General features: G+C 45.2%; 1 long non-coding RNA gene across 1 annotated transcript; it reads left to right on the plus strand.

Annotated features, from left to right (window-relative positions):
- The first annotated feature begins 815 nt into the window (after positions 1–815).
- LOC117505987 lies at positions 816–12,501 on the plus strand. The gene is made up of 3 exons (XR_004559324.1): positions 816–830; positions 4,748–4,749; positions 12,365–12,501. It is a non-coding gene; the product is annotated as an uncharacterized LOC117505987 (long non-coding RNA).
- The last annotated feature ends 3,965 nt before the right edge of the window (positions 12,502–16,466 follow it).

Genomic DNA, 16,466 nt, shown 5'->3' on the forward strand with positions numbered 1-16,466 from the left:
CCAAGCCATGCTGAGGTTCCTCTGCCTTGTTTTGCAGTCCTTCAGGATAACTTTGTCTGTTAGTAACTGGTCTTTAGCTCCTAATCTTCTTCTGGAACAGCCTTTCTGTTCATTTTCCAGGTAGCCACCAGTGTCCAGATGTTCATAAATGACATCAGTTATGATTCCTGTCAACCATTTGTACGTTGTTGTTAGGCAGCAGATGGGTCTGTACTTGTTGGGAAGCTGTGTTTCTTTGGTCTTTGGAATTAGGCTTGTGTTCCCTGGCATTTGTTGTTTGTCTTTGTTTTTCTGTTGTATTTTTTCAATCCACTCAGCCTTTTGGTGTTGTTTTGGGTCTTCAAAGAGTGGTTTCCAGAATTTTTCAATTTCTTCTCTCTCAGGTGGCTGTTGTACTTCTGTTGTGTCATTTGCCAGCTTTCTGTATACTAGTCTGGGATTTTTTGCAAATAGTTTGTTTATCTGTTTTGCTTACTTTCTTGTCTTTATTTCTAATTTGTGCTGCGAAAGCTTTTACTAAGGCTTGATGTTCAGCCTTCCACCCAGCTGTTTGTCTTCAACATTGTATTTTCTTTTAATGCGATTTACTTTTTTAAGAAGATTCTTTTTGTGGTTCTTGTTTCCTAAAAATGTGGCCATTTGGGAGATCTCTGCTCTTAGGCGGCTGATTTTTTGTTGTAATTTCTTTTTCCATCGTGGCATGGTATTCTTTTTCTTATTTGTGGTTCCATTTCTCTCCAAATCTTGTGGGGCTAATTTACTTTGTATGTACCATGCCGCTCCATAATTTACTGAGTTTAATTCTGTCAATGTGGCTCCTTTTGGGACCAGTTTGGTTAGTCCTATGTTAACTTTTTGCAGGATATTTTTGAATTTTGTATTCTCCTTTAGTTTAGTCAGCTTTGGGTGCTCTTTCATGTCCATTTTTCTTGTTTCTTCAATCTTATTTGCCAATTCCTCTTCTAGTTCCTGCTGTTCTGGGTCTGTGTGCAACTGTATATTATTTTGTAGATGAGCTGGTGAACTGTTCATTTTTTCGGGGGGCAGTGAGTCGCTCGTTTTTTTGGGGGGCAGTGAATGGTTATTTTTTTCAGGAGGGAGTGAGTTGTTTGTTTTTTCGGGGGGCAGTGAATGGTTATTTTTTTCAGGAGGGAGTGAGTGTTTGTTTTTTTCGGGGGGCAGTGAATAGTTTTTTTTGGGGAGGCAGTGAATGGTTCTTTTTTTCGGGGGGCAGTGAATGGTTCCTTTTTCGGGGGGCAGTGAATGGTTTGTTTTTTCGGGAGGCAGTGAGTTGTTTGTTTTTTTGGGGAGGCAGTGAATGGTTCCTTTTTTCGGGGGGCAGTGAGTTGTTTGTTTTTTTTGGGGAGGCAGTGAATGGTTCCTTTTTTCGGGGGGCAGTGAATGGTTTGTTTTTTCGGGGGGCAGTGAGTTGTTTGTTTTTTTGGGGAGGCAGTGAATGGTTCCTTTTTTCGGGGGGCAGTGAATGGTTCCTTTTTTCGGGAGGCAGTGAGTTGTTTATTTTTTTGGGGAGGCAGTGAATGGTTCCTTTTTTGGGGGGGCAGTGAATGGTTCCTTTTTTCGGGGGGCAGTGAATGGTTAGTTTTTTCGAGAGGCAGTGAATGGTTCGTTTTTTCTGGGAGCAGTGAATGGTTTGTTTTTTCGGGGGGCAGTGGATGGTTTGTTTTTTCGGGGATGTACTTTTTTTGAGGGCAATCATTTTTTGGTGGTGCAATGGGTTGTGTCAGAGGGCAGATGCTGTCCTGTTGCATCGCTTTATTTCATCAATCAATCAATCAATTTATTTTTATATAGCGCCAAATCACAACAAACAGTTGCCCCAAGGCGCTTTATATTGTAAGGCAAGGCCATACAATAATTATGTAAAACCCCAACGGTCAAAACGACCCCCTGTGAGCAAGCACTTGGCTACAGTGGGAAGGAAAAACTCCCTTTTAACAGGAAGAAACCTCCAGCAGAACCAGGCTCAGGGAGGGGCAGTCTTCTGCTGGGACTGGTTGGGGCTGAGGGAGAGAACCAGGAAAAAGACATGCTGTGGAGGGGAACAGAGATCGATCACTAATGATTAAATGCAGAGTGGTGCATACAGAGCAAAAAGAGAAAGAAACAGTGCATCATGGGAACCCCCCAGCAGTCTACGTCAATAGCAGCATAACTAAGGGATGGTTCAGGGTCACCCGATCCAGCCCTAACTATAAGCTTTAGCAAAAAGGAAAGTTTTAAGCCTAATCTTAAAAGTAGAGAGGGTGTCTGTCTCCCTGATCTGAATTGGGAGCTGGTTCCACAGGAGAGGAGCCTGAAAGCTGAAGGCTCTGCCTCCCATTCTACTCTTACAAACCCTAGGAACTACAAGTAAGCCTGCAGTCTGAGAGCGAAGCGCTCTATTGGGGTGATATGGTACTACGAGGTCCCTAAGATAAGATGGGACCTTATTATTCAAAACCTTATAAGTAAGAAGAAGAATTTTAAATTCTATTCTAGAATTAACAGGAAGCCAATGAAGAGAGGCCAATATGGGTGAGATATGCTCTCTCCTTCTAGTCCCCGTCAGTACTCTAGCTGCAGCATTTTGAATTAACTGAAGGCTTTTTAGGGAACTTTTAGGACAACCTGATAATAATGAATTACAATAGTCCAGCCTAGAGGAAATAAATGCATGAATTAGTTTTTCAGCATCACTCTGAGACAAGACCTTTCTGATTTTAGAGATATTGCGCAAATGCAAAAAAGCAGTCCTACATATTTGTTTAATATGCGCTTTGAATGACATATCCTGATCAAAAATGACTCCAAGATTTCTCACAGTATTACTAGAGGCCAGGGCAATGCCATCCAGAGTAAGGATCTGGTTAGACACCATGTTTCTAAGATTTGTGGGGCCAAGTACAATAACTTCAGTTTTATCTGAGTTTAAAAGCAGGAAAGTAGAGGTCATCCATGCCTTTATGTCTGTAAGACAATCCTGCAGTTTAGCTAATTGGTGTGTGTCCTCTGGCTTCATGGATAGATAAAGCTGGGTATCATCTGCGTAACAATGAAAATTTAAGCAATACCGTCTAATAATACTACCTAAGGGAAGCATGTATAAAGTGAATAAAATTGGTCCTAGCACAGAACCTTGTGGAACTCCATAATTAACCCTAGTCTGTGAAGAAGATTCCCCATGTACATGAACAAATTGTAATCTATTAGACAAATATGATTCAAACCACCGCATCCTTTTCATCCTGCAAGAAATGTTTTTGTTTGATAAAGTTGGATTTTTGGGTGGTGAGAGTCTTACATGGGATGTCTTTCTTACTTGGGCAGTGGTGGTGGAATATTTTTTGCCATTCACTAGATCTCTTTGTCTGGTTTTTGGGGTATTTCATTTTGGCATATTCCTTTGCCCACAGCAGTATCCACTCTTCCTCCCTCTTCCACTGACTCCTTTTAAACTGGAGTTGCTTCTCTTTATCCATCAACTGATAATCTTTTATCGCTTCCTTTTGGGCTTCTTCCTTTATTTTTTTATTTCCTCTGCTGTCAGATATTTTGCGATTTGTGAGGCGATCGATTCCAGTTTTGCAGTTGTGGTGGCTTCTTTCTTTTGTGGTGGTAGATCCGCTTCTTTCATGCGTTCCTCAAATACTGCCTTTTTCTTTCTGCCCCACTTCTCATGCCTTGAGTAAGTGAAGCAGTGAAAGATCTTTTTTTTCTCTTCAATGGTCCAATTTACTGTGGCGTAGTTTCGTCTCTTTCTTCTGGCCCATTGATGCTGTTGTTGCTGGAGTCCAGGATCAGAACTATGCTGATCTGGTGGATTATCCAGCCAAGTGTCCTTCTGTTCCAGTATTTGTCATCAATCAGAACAGCTAAATGGTTTTCTTCTTGTTTGCCGCTCCTTTTGTTGCTCTGAGCTGTTCTTGTGACCAGATGCTTTTCCATATTTAGAGCTTTTATCACTGTCATCAGTCTCAGTTCCAGAAGTGTCTGAACTCCTGCCACTGGTATCTGGTTGTAAATGACTGTTTGGACCTGAGTTGCTGGCTGGTTGTGGTCCTCCATCGTCCTCTCCATCAGCTTCTGCTGTCAGTGTTCTGTGTACAAATGAGCTGCTGCCTACAGGCTCAGCCTCTGTGCTCTCATCACTTCAGCTTTGATGAAGCTGTGATGACTCTGGTTTTTCATCATCATTTTCACTCTTCACAGGGACGGCAGTGAAACCAAACTTGGTGAGATCTGCCTCCTCCAGCTGCTGAAGCTGCTCTCCCTGCTGACTTATCCACAGCTTCTCTTCTTCTTTAATGTCCTCCTGGTCAACACTCAGATTCCATTCCTGGTGTTCAGGGAGAGTTTCTTCTTTCTTCTTCTTTTTGCCGTTTTTTTTTTTTTTTTTTTTTTTTGCCTTGAATTTCCTTCTACAAGAGTGCAGTGGGCCCCAGAAACGGGGTCTAAAGCTGCACCCTTAACATTACTGACTTTGTATCCGAGGGGCTCTCTTCAAGATGGTGACCTTTCCTCTCCTCAAATACTGCCTTTGATCTCCTGCCCGACTTCTCAAGTTTGAGTAAGCGAAGCAGTGAGAGATCTTTTTCTTCTCCCCAATGGACCAATTTACAATGATGCAGTTTCACTGGATTCTTTTAGCCCTTTGATGGTGTTGTTGCTGGCGTCCAAGATCAGAACTATCTGGTGGATGACACCACTGATCTGGTGGATTACCCAGCTGAGTGTTGCTACAGAGGAGATGTCTCCCCACAGCACTGGGAGAAGCTGCACCATTTTCTTCATACGCCCTGCTGCCTAGGCGCTTTGTGGAGGTTTTAGCTGGGGTTTGTTTCTTTTGAAACATCCTCATACCAAGATCTGTCCTGGCAAACCCCTTCACAGTGGGACCGAGGACACTCGAGGCTTGTGTCCAGTAGGAACTCCAACCCATGAATTATCATGTGTGTCTTCAGGTTGCTCTTTCGCCTAAATCTTTGACCACATTCAGAACAGACAAATGCTTTTTGCCTTTTTTTTAATTTCTCTTCAATTTCTTTTTTACAGAGTGCAATGGGCCCCAAACCTGGGGTCTACAGTTGCGTCCTAATCATTAATCATTACTGGCATTGTATCCGAGGGCTCTCTTCAAGATGGTAACTGTTCCTTTAACTGCGGATATCTGCACCTCATGGGCACTTGGGTGACCAGGGATTGCCTCAAGATATTTCTTCAGGTTCTTCTTCATAAGCCCTGTTGCTCCCACCACAACTGGTATAATATCAACTTCTTTCAATGACCACGTTATTCGTAGATCATTTTTAAGGTCTTGGTATTTCGTGATTTTCTCCCTTTCAGCTCTATTCAGGCCATAGTCATTGGGGACTGTCACATCAATAATTTTTGCTGTCTTCTCTTGCTTGTTCCAAATGACAATATCAGATTTTACTGCACCTCCTTCGATATGTCTTCCTGCTGGGATCTGTTTGTCATAAAAGACAGTCACTTTTCCATTGGATAAGACTGGTGCTGGCTCATACTCCCAAACGTGTCCCTCTACTTCCACCTCCAGTTCCTTGCATACTTTCCAATGTAGATATTTACAGATCTTGTTATGCCGGCTTGTGTAATGTCCGTCTGCCATGAGGATCTGACATGTTGATACTAAGTGGTTTACACTCTCAACAGCTGCATGACAGAATCGGCATTGATCATTCTGTGAAATTCCTGCCATTTTTTGAAGCCATTTGTTAGTAGTCCTTGATCTTGCACTCCAACTATAATTCTTTCTCCATCAAAACCAAGTTCTTCATTTGTAAGCCACTGCATACAACCCCTGGCAATAATTATGGAATCACCGGCCTCGGAGGATGTTCATTCAGTTGTTTAATTTTGTAGAAAAAAAGCAGATCACAGACATGACACAAAACTAAAGTCATTTCAAATGACAACTTTCTGGCTTTAAGAAACACTATAAGAAATCTGGAAAAGCAGGTGGCTCACCACCTGTTTATGTTTTCTTCATCTACCTCCATCTAAATCATACCCGATGTCAAATTCCTTGAGAATCTTGCTTAATGGATCAATACTAAGACAAAAAAGGAGTGGGGAGAGACTATCTCCCTGGAATATCCCTTGCTTCACTTTTATGTCTGGGATTATTATCTGACCCTCTGTATGGCTTAGAGTGATGGTGGTGTTCCACTTATTCATTTGTGTTTTCAAGAGAGATCTTACTTCCTTATTGATGTTATAAAGTTCTAGGCATCTCATAATCCATGAATGTGGGACATTATCAAACGCCTTTTTGTAGTCAATCCAAGCCATTCACGCTTTTCAGGTTTCAAATCCCGCAAAACCTCGGAGAGGTCACCGCGCTGCAGGATCTCAGTAACATTGAGAACTGCATTGATATGCTCTGATCACGCTTCACTTTAACCGCTGCACACGGACAATTAACACTGCAACATAAAACTATTTTTATATTGTGCCTAAAACTCTCGTGAATATATTCTCTGGGTTTTTAGACGTTATTGTGTTTGTTTTATGTAAACATCTGAGAATCACAGTCTGTCTCTCCGTTATTTTCAATGGGAGCTGCTGTGAGCTACAATCGCTTCCTGATCATGTTGTTCTGGGGGAAAGTGAAGTTTGCTCTTTAACGTCTTCATTGTTGTTCTTTACAACACTGTTTGTCCTCTTTGTTCCAGACTAATATATACGAGGTCTGTCAATAAAGTAACGGTCCTTTTTATTTTTTTCAAAAACTATATGGAATTCATTCATATGTTTTTACGTCAGACATGCTTGAACCCTCGTGCGCATGCGTGAGTTTTTCCACGCCTGTTGGTGACGTCATTCGCCTGTGAGCACTCCTTGTGGGAGGAGTCGTCCAGCCCCTCATCGGAATTTCTTTGTCTGAGAAGTTGCTGAGAGACTGGCGCTTTGTTTGATCAAAATTTTTTCTAAACCTGTGAGACACATCGAAGTGGACACGGTTCGAAAAATTAAGCTGGTTTTCAGTGAAAATTTTAACGGCTGATGAGAGATTTTGAGGTGATTCTGTCGCTTTAAGGACTTTTCACGGTGCGAAACGTCGCTCAGCACTCTCAGCCGCCGTCGTCAGCCTGTTCAAGCTGAAAACCTCCACATTTCAGGCTCTATTGATCCAGGACGTCGTGAGAGAACAGAGAAGTTTCAGAAGAAGTCGGTTTCAGCATTTTATCCGGATATTCCACTGTTAAAGGAGATTTTTTTAATGAAAGACGTGCGGACGGATCCGCGCGTCGGGACGCAGCCGACGCGGTGCGGCGGCACAGGAAAAACACCTCCGTGTTGATAACCATTTGTAAAATCCAGGCGGCTTTTGATGGCTTTCAGTGGAGTGAGTATATGAGAAATTGTTTAACAGGTAGGACATGTTCCAACTTGTCCTTAAGGCTTTCAACAGAGGTGTTTTTCCTGTGGCGGAGCGTCGCGGCGGCTGCGTCCCGACGCGCGGACCCGTCCACACGTCTTTCATTAAAAAATCTCCTTTAACAGTGGAATATCCGGATAAAATGATGAAACCGACTTCTTCTGAAACTTCTCTGTTCTCTCACGATGTCCTGGATCAATAGAACCTGAAATGTGGAGGTTTTAAGCTTGAAACAGGCTGATGACGGCGCCTGAGAGCGCTGAGCGACGTCTCGCACCGTGGGAAGTCCTTAAAGCGACAGAATCATCTCAAAATCTCTCATCAGCCGTTAAAATTTTCACTGAAAACCAGCTTAATTTTTCGAACCATGTCCACTTCGATGTGTCTCACAGGTTTAGAAAAAACTTTGATCAAACAAAGCGGCAGTCTCTCAGCAACTTCTCAGACAAAGGAATTCCGACGAGGGGCTGGACGACTCCTCCCACAAGGAGTGCTCACAGGCGAATGACGTCACCGACAGGCGTGGAAAAACTCACGCATGCGCACGAGGGTTCAAGCATGTCTGACGTAAAAACATATGAATGAAATCCATATAGTTTTTGAAAAAAATAAAAAGGACCGTTACTTTATTGACAGCCCTCGTATATAATATGTCTGAAATTCGGTTTGCGCTTATTAAATTCCATGCAGATTAAATGTAACTGACACGTATTTTTTGTTATAATTGTTTTAGCAAGTTTTCAGGGTATCATGCAGCAGTCTCTTATTAACGTGATGAAAAGCATAAAAAATGGCATTTTTGTAGTATAATATTCATTTACAATGGTCATTGTGTGGATTCTCTATGTTGTTTTGGCTGCAGTGACTCTCTGGCATGCAAGGGATTATGGGATACGTGAAAACCCCGAATGCTGAGGTTTCTCCTCCTTCTTTTGCAGTCAATAACTGGTCTTTAGCTCCTAATCTTTTTCTGAAACAACCTTTCTGTTCATTTTCCAGGTAGCCACAAGTGTTCAGATGTTCATAAACGGCATCGGCTATAATTCCTGTCAGCCATTTGTAAGTTGTTGTTAAGCAGCAGATGGGTCTGTACTTGTTAGGAAGCTGTGTTTCCTTGGTCTTTGGGAGTAGGGTTGTGTTCCCAGTCAATAGCCAGTCTGGTGTGTCCTCTTTTCCGTTCAATATTTTTGTGAAAGTCGCGGCATAGTGGTGGTGCAATGCTGTCAGTCTTTTTAACCAAAAATTTGGGACTTTATTAATGCCAGGTGCCTTAAAGTTACTATATTCATGAATTTTATTTCTTATCAATTCTTCAGTTATGATCATTGCTGGCATTTGCTGTTTGTCTTTGTTTTTCAATTTTATTATTTCAATCCACTCAGCCTCTTGGTGCTGTTTAGGGTCTTCAAACAGTGGTCTCCAGAATCTCTCAACTCCTTCTCTCTCAGGTGGCTGTTGTACGTCTACTGTATCCTTTGCCATATTTCTATAGCCTAGTCTAGGATTGTTTGCAAACTGCTTGTTTATCTGTTTGGCCTTTATTTTCTTATCTTTATTTCTAATTTGAGCGGCTAATGCTTTCATTATGGCTTGATGCTCAGCCAGCCTCGCAGCCAGTTGTTTATCTTCAATATTGTATTTTCTTTTAATGTGATAGACTTCTGTGGGTTCACCACCTGCAGAGGGGGCCATGGGGGTCGGGTGCAGAGAGGATTGGGTGGCGGTTGAGGGCGTGTGGCCCGGTGGCCCGGTCCATGCTCACAGCCCCTGGCTGTTGGGACGTGGAATGTCACCTCGCTGGGGGGCAAGGAGCCTGAGCTTGTGCGGGAGGTTGAGAGATACCGACTAGAGATAGTCGGGCTTATCTCCACGCACAGCATGGGCTTTGGTACCCAACTCCTGGAGAGGGGCTGGACGCTTCATTTTTCTGGCATTGACCACGGAGAAGGGTGGAGAGCTGGGGTTGCATTGCTTATTGCTCCCCAGCTCAGTCGCCATGTGTTGGAGTTCACTCTTGTGCACGAGACGGTTGTGTCCCTACGCCTTCGGGTCGGGGACAGGTCTCTCACCGTTGTCTCGGCCTATGGGCCGAGCGGCAGTGCAGAGTACCCGACCTTCCTGGAGTCCCTGGGAGGGGTACTAGATAGCGCTCTGACTGGGGACTCCATTGTTCTCCTGGGGGATTTCAACGCCCACGTGGGTGGCGACAGTGAGACCTGGAGGGAGGTGATTGGGAAGCACGGCCTCCCCGATCTGAACCCGAGTGGTGTTCAGTTGTTGGACTTCTGTGCTAGTCACAGTTTGTCCATCATGAACACCATGTTCGAGCACAAGGGTGTCCATAAGTGCACGTGGCACCAGGACACCCTGAGCCGGAGGTTGATGATCGACTTTGTAGTCGTATCATCTGACCTTCAGCCACGTGTCTCGGACACTCGAGTAAAGAGAGGGGCAGAGCTGTCGACCGATCACCACCTGGTGGTGAGTTGGATACGCTGGGAGGGGAGGAAGCCGGTCAGACCTGGCAGGCCCAAACGTATCATGAGGGTCTGCTGGGAACGACTGGCGGAACCCTCTGTCAGGGAGGTCTTCAACTCCCACCTCCGGGAGAGCTTCTCCCAGATCCCGGGGGAGGTTGGAGACATGGAGTCTGAGTGGACCATGTTCTCCACCTCCATTGTTGATGCGGCCGCTCGTAGCTGTGGTCGCAAGGTCTCTGGTGCCTGTCGCGGCGGCAATCCCCGAACCCGGTGGTGGACACCGGAAGTAAGGGATGCCGTCAAGCTGTAGAAGGAGTCCTACTTATCTTTGTTGGTAGGTGGGACCCCAGAGGCAGCTGACAGGTACCGGCAGGCCAAGCGTGCCACAGCCCGTGCGGTCGCAGAGGCAAAAACTCAGGTCTGGGAGGAGTTCAGGGAGGCTATGGAGGAGGACTATCGGTCGGCCTCGAAGAGATTCTGACAAACCGTCCGTCGCCTCAGGAGGCAGAAGCAGCTCTCCACCAGCACTGTTTACGGTGCGGGTGGTGATCTGTTGACCCTGACTGGGGATGTTGTTGGGCGGTGGAAGGAATACTTCGAGGATCTCCTCAATCCCATGGTCACATCTTCCGAGGAGGAAGCAGATACTGGGGACCCAGAGGCGGACTCATCCATTACCCAGGCAGAAGTCACCGAGGTGGTTAGAAAGCTCCTCGGTGGCAAGGCTCCTGGGGTGGATGAAATCCGTCCTGAGTACCTTAAGTCTCTGGATGTTGTGGGAGTGTCTTGGCTGACACGCCTCTGCAACATCGCATGGTGATCGGGAACAGTGCCTCTGGATTGGCAGACCGGGGTGGTGGTCCCTCTGTTTAAGAAGGGGGACCGGAGGGTGTGTTCCAACTATAGGGGGATCACACTCCTCAGCCTCCCCGGTAAGGTCTATTCCAGAGTACTGGAGAGGAGAATTCGACCGATGGTCGAACCTCGGATTCAGGAGGAGCAGTGTGGTTTTCGTCCTGGTCGCAGCACACTGGACCAGCTCTACACGCTCCATCGGGTGCTCGAGGGTTCATGGGAGTTCGCCCAACCAGTCCACATGTGTTTTGTGGATCTGGAGAAGGCGTTCGACCGTGTCCCTCGGGGCACCCTGTGGGGAGTACTCCGGGAGTACGGGGTCCGGGGTCCTTTGCTAAGGGCTATCCGGTCCCTGTATGACCGCAGCAGGAGCTTGGTTCACATTGCCGGTAGTAAGTCAAACCTGTTTCCAGTGCACGTTGGCCTCCGCCAGGGCTGCCCTTTTTCACCGGTTCTGTTCATTATTTTTATGGACAGAATTTCTAGGCGCAGCCAGGGTGTAGAGGGGGTCTGGTTTGGGAACCACAGAATCTCGTCTCTGCTGTTTGCAGACGATGTGGTTCTGTTGGCTTTGTCAAATCAGGACCTTCAGCGTGCACTGGGGCAGTTTGCAGCCAAGTGTGAGGCGTCCGGGATGAAAATCAGCATCTCCAAATCCGAGGCCATGGTTCTCGACTGGAAAAAGGTGCTTTGCCCTCTTCAGGTCGGTGGAGTGTCCTTGCCTGAAGTGGACGAGTTTAAGTATCTCGGGTCTTGTTCACGAGTGAGGGACGGATGGAGCGTGAGATCGATAGACGGATTGGTGCAGCGTCTGCAGTGATGCGGTCGCTGTATCGCACCGTTGTGGTGAAGAGAGCTGAGTAGGGGGGCAAAGCTCTCGATTTACCGATCGATCTACGTTCCGATCCTCACCTATGGTCATGAGATTTGGCTCATGACCGAAAGAACGAGATCGCGGGTACAAGCGGCCGAGATGAGTTTCCTCCACAGGGTGGCTGGGCACTCCCTTAGAGATAGGGTGAGGAGCTCGGTCACTCGGGAGGAGCTCGGAGTCGAGCCGCTGCTCCTCCACGTCGAAAGGAGTCAGTTGAGGTGGCTCAAGCATCTTTTCCGGATGCCCCCTGGACGCTTGGCTGGAGAGTTGTTCTGGGCACGTCCCATTGGGAGGAGGCCCCGGGGAAGACCCAGGACACGCTGGAAGGATTACATCTCTCGGCTGGCTTGGGAATGCCTTGGGGTTCCCCCGGAGGAGCTGGGGGAGGTGTGTGTGGATCGGGAGGTCTGGGCGGCTTTGCTTGAGCTGCTGCTCCCACGACCCGACTCCGGATAAAGCGGAAGAAAATCAATGGATGAACGGATGGATGCAATAGACTTTTTGAACAAGGTTCCTTTTATGACTTTGGCCTCCCAGAAATATCGATGTCTGGGAGATCTCTGTTCTGAGACGACTAATTTTCTGTTTTAATGTCTTTTTCCATCACGGCACGCTATTCCTTTTCCTGATTTTGGTTCTTCTGTCCGAATAATGGGGGACTAATTTGCTTTGTATGTACCATGCTGCTCCGTAATTTACACAATTTATTTCTGATAATGTGGTTCCTTATGGAACCAGTTTAGTCAATCCTAGGTTGACTTTCTGCAGCATACTTTTGAACTTTTTGTTCTCCTTTAGTTTTATCAATTTAGGGCGCTCATCCATTTCAATTCTCCTCGTTTCCTCAATTTTATTTGCCAATTCTTCTTCCAACTCTAGCTGCTCTGGGTCCAGATGCATCTGTATATTGTTTTCTGGGCAAATTGGTGTATGGCTTGTTTTTTGGTGAGACAATTGTTGGGAAGGTGTCGTAACACGGACCCACAACAGGGGGCGCTAATGAACGGACAATGGATAAGGGAAGGAGTAACAATTTAATGTTGCACAAGAACACAACGTAAAATAAACAAAGGTACTGCCAATCACACACAAGAGGATTGCGGGCAGGCTCGAAGATAGGAGACCTCAGATGAACGAAGAGCCGGGACCCACACCGCTTCTACCACCAACGGCCTGAAGAACACCGAAGCCGCCAAGCCCCGAGTCCCCAGGTGGTCTCTGTCCTCCGTTGTCGGCCCTGGTACTGCTGGCAGAAAAAACAGAAGGTAGTGAGTGTGAATCCTCACACCCAGCAACCTTGATTACTGATTCTTGTGGAGGGAGAGCCTCCACCTCCAATCATACACACGTGCAGCTCCGAAAATCCAGTCAAGGAATACCACCAGGAAAAAACAGCTGCAAAACAGATCAGATTATTATTCGACGTATAAGTCAGCAGAGAGATTACCTTGTATCGTAAGAGATTTCTTGGCGAGGAGGTGGAGTCGCCGCCCGGCCTTTATGGTGATGGTGATGATGAGATGATGAGTGACAGCTGGTGTTGAGGATGATTGACGGCTGTCACTCCCAGTGGTTCTGGCGCCCTCTTGTGCTTGAAGCCCGCACTCCAAGCAGGGCGCCATCCGGTGGTGGTGAGCCAGCAGTACCTCCTCTTCGGCGGCCCACACAACAACAATGCCTGGTTTCTTTTTGTGGGGTTGGTGTTTGATTCCCATCTTGTTGTGGTAGTGCCTGACTCCGACTTCTCCTTTAGTGTGTGAGGCTGGCTTGATCTGATGCTCTTCTTGGTGGTGCAATTGTTGTGTGGGCTGCCCGAAGAGGAGGTACTGCTGGCCAACGCCAGAGGGCGCCCTGCCTGTTGTCGGGTTTCAGGCACCAGAGTTTACTTAAATGGCACTCAAACAAGATGTCAAAATTCATCAAATATGACATGAAAACATCTATAGTGACATTATAACTCACTGAAAATTTCTAAGACAAGAAATTTATATTTTGTAATTCATGGACTGTATTTCTACAGCACTTTTTACCATCTGATACACAAAGAGCTTTTGGCTGTTTGTTCGATGTCTATGAATAGACGTTGGGTAAACTTTCACTTTCAAACCTGTTTTCAATGTCAACAGTTCCTGTTTCCAATTAAAATGTTTGTTGCAGGTGCTCTGGGTTTGATCTTTCTGCACTTTTTTGATAATTGCTTTTGGACTACGGACACTGGATCAAGTGCTTGGAATCTCGACTTGACCTTTTCTGGATTTATTTATATTGGGATTATTAGTTGCTAATTATCTCCTAGCCGCTAAGATAACAACTGACTGACTAGTAATCAGCTGATACTGCAATCAGCTGATGCAACCGAAGTCAGCTTGTGAGCCAATGCAGCATGGGACCAAAGAAGATACCATCTGCTGAGGAGGTGGATGACATTAGGAAGTCACTTGACTTTCTGTCGGAGGACGTCTCTGCTGTAGAAAGGCATCCTGGAGTTGGTGGAGGAAGTGAAAGCTCTCCATTTCCAAAGTGTTGAGAATGACAAGAGGATTGCCTTCTTGGAGAACAGAGTTGCTGACCTGGAGCAGTACACAAGGATGAATTACGACTCCAAATTCAATCCCACTCATATGCTCAGGCAGTGGCCTTTGAGCCCAGAGAGTTGGACCTTAACTCCACAGAACAACAGGTGGCTACGTTTCTGCAGTCCCGTGGGACAGAGTTTGACTGTGATAACATCGAAGCTTGCCACTCTCTACCCAGGAAAAAGATCAAATATAAAGTGGGAGATAAAATGTCAATGGTGATAGAGGGCGTAGTAGATATCAGGTCCAGGTTCAGGTGACTTTATTCGTACCCGTAGGTAGATTTGACTTGCAGCAAACAGAAAAGGGCGTCCATGTTAGTCAAACACAACAATAACAATGAAAACACTAAAAACACTAACGAAGAACATACGCGTATGCAAAACAAATGTAACACAAACACCACCGGGGACTCACAAACTTACTAAACTACTAAAAAAGAAGCCTCAGGAAAAACCACTAAAAGATGGTCAGCATAAAACTGATGTGCAAAGGGCAAATAAATAAATAAATATATAAATATGTGCAAAACCTACTAAGATTTGTTCAATTGCACAATTGCCGCTGGGACAAAACTACTCCTGTAGCGTTTTGTCCTACACCTTGAGACTTTAAACCTACGGCCAGAAGGTAGGAGCTGAAATTCATTAGCCAGATGGTGGGAGTCATCAACTGGGATGCAGTTGGTTATCCACTGTAATTGTTTGGTGTACAGGGACTCTAAACTCAGCTGGGACTCACCAATCAGCCGACTGGACCATTTAATAATCTGACTCAGTCTGTTCCTGTTCTTCAATGTCAGACTGCCAAACCAGGCCACCAAAGAAAAAGATAAAAACAGATTCATTAAAAGCACGATAAAATAGTGTTAACATGGTTCGGCCGATGTGGAAGTACGACAGTTTCCTGAGGCCGAACAAGCGCTGGTGTCCCTTCCTGCACACCACCTCACAGTTTGCCTCAAACTTCAGCGAATTATCAGTGATAGTCCCAAGGTATTTATAAGTTTGCACACAATTTCAACTGGTTGACCATTAATTATTGTGTTGTCAGGTGTGCTACCATGCTTCCTGAAATCAATGACCATATCTTTAGTTTTTGATATATTGATCTGAAGATATGAGTCCTCACACCATTTAACAAAATGGTCACCTACAGGACCGCAGCTGCTCTCATTGTCCCGCAGCAGACTGACAATCACAGTGTCATCTGCGTATTTTAAAATGAACCTGTTTTTAAAGGTGCTCTGACACATACTGGTATAGAGAATAAATAACAGAGGTGAGAGCACACACCCTTGTGGTGAGCCAGTAGAAGAACACACTGTGTTTGATAAAATCCTGTTCACTCTAACTTTCTGTGTTCTGTTTGTTAAAAAGTCTAAAATCCAACCCACAAGATTATTGCTTAAATTAAAATGTTCTAAAAACCTTTGGGTTAAAATACAAGGTTGAATTGTGTTAAAAGCTGAGGAGAAGTCAATAAATAAAAGCCGGGCATGACACCCGCTGCCCTCCAGATGTCTAAACAGCAAATGAAGCAGAGTGAGTGTGGCCTCCTCCACTCCTCTGTTAGGCCTGGAAGCAAATTGTAACGGATCAAGTGCATACATAGTACTTTTTAGCATTTCAGACCGTACCAATTTCTCAAAAATTTTCATCGGAATTGATGTTAGAGCAACAGGCCTAAAATCATTCAAATTGTGGGATCACTAGATTTAGGAACTGGGACCACAACAGCATCTTTCCACACTGTGGGGACATGCTGTGTTTCCAAAGACTGGTTAAAAATATGATAAAAAAAAACTGGACTCAGCTCTTTTGCACAAGATTTGAGTAAATGGCCACAGATATTATCTGGACCATGACTCTTGTTTACTTTTGTGCTAAGGAAGGCTTTTGGTTAATGGAAAAATGCTGGGGGTCACAGAGCCTGAGACCAAGTTCCTGGGTTTCCTTACTAAAATCGGATATGTTAAAACGATTAAAAAAAACAATTAAGAGCATTAGCTAGTTCAATATCTGAGTTGAAACCATTTAAAGTAATGTTTGTGCTATTTTCCATATTTTGGAGGCCTGCATACTAGACCACGCTGACCCAAGGTTATGAGCAGCCGTCTTCTTCTCCAACTCAGACTTGTAGCTCTGTTTTGCTTTAAGAATCTCTGTTTTAAGCTCTTTGGTGACTAAAAGAAGGTCTGAGTCTACTCCCTTTTTAAAGGCATCCTTCTTTTTCTTTATACAAGACTTCACTGATTTAGTGACTCAGGGTCTGTTGTT

This window comes from Thalassophryne amazonica, unplaced genomic scaffold, assembly GCF_902500255.1.
Source record: "Thalassophryne amazonica unplaced genomic scaffold, fThaAma1.1, whole genome shotgun sequence".
NCBI classification, from domain to species: domain Eukaryota; kingdom Metazoa; phylum Chordata; class Actinopteri; order Batrachoidiformes; family Batrachoididae; genus Thalassophryne; species Thalassophryne amazonica.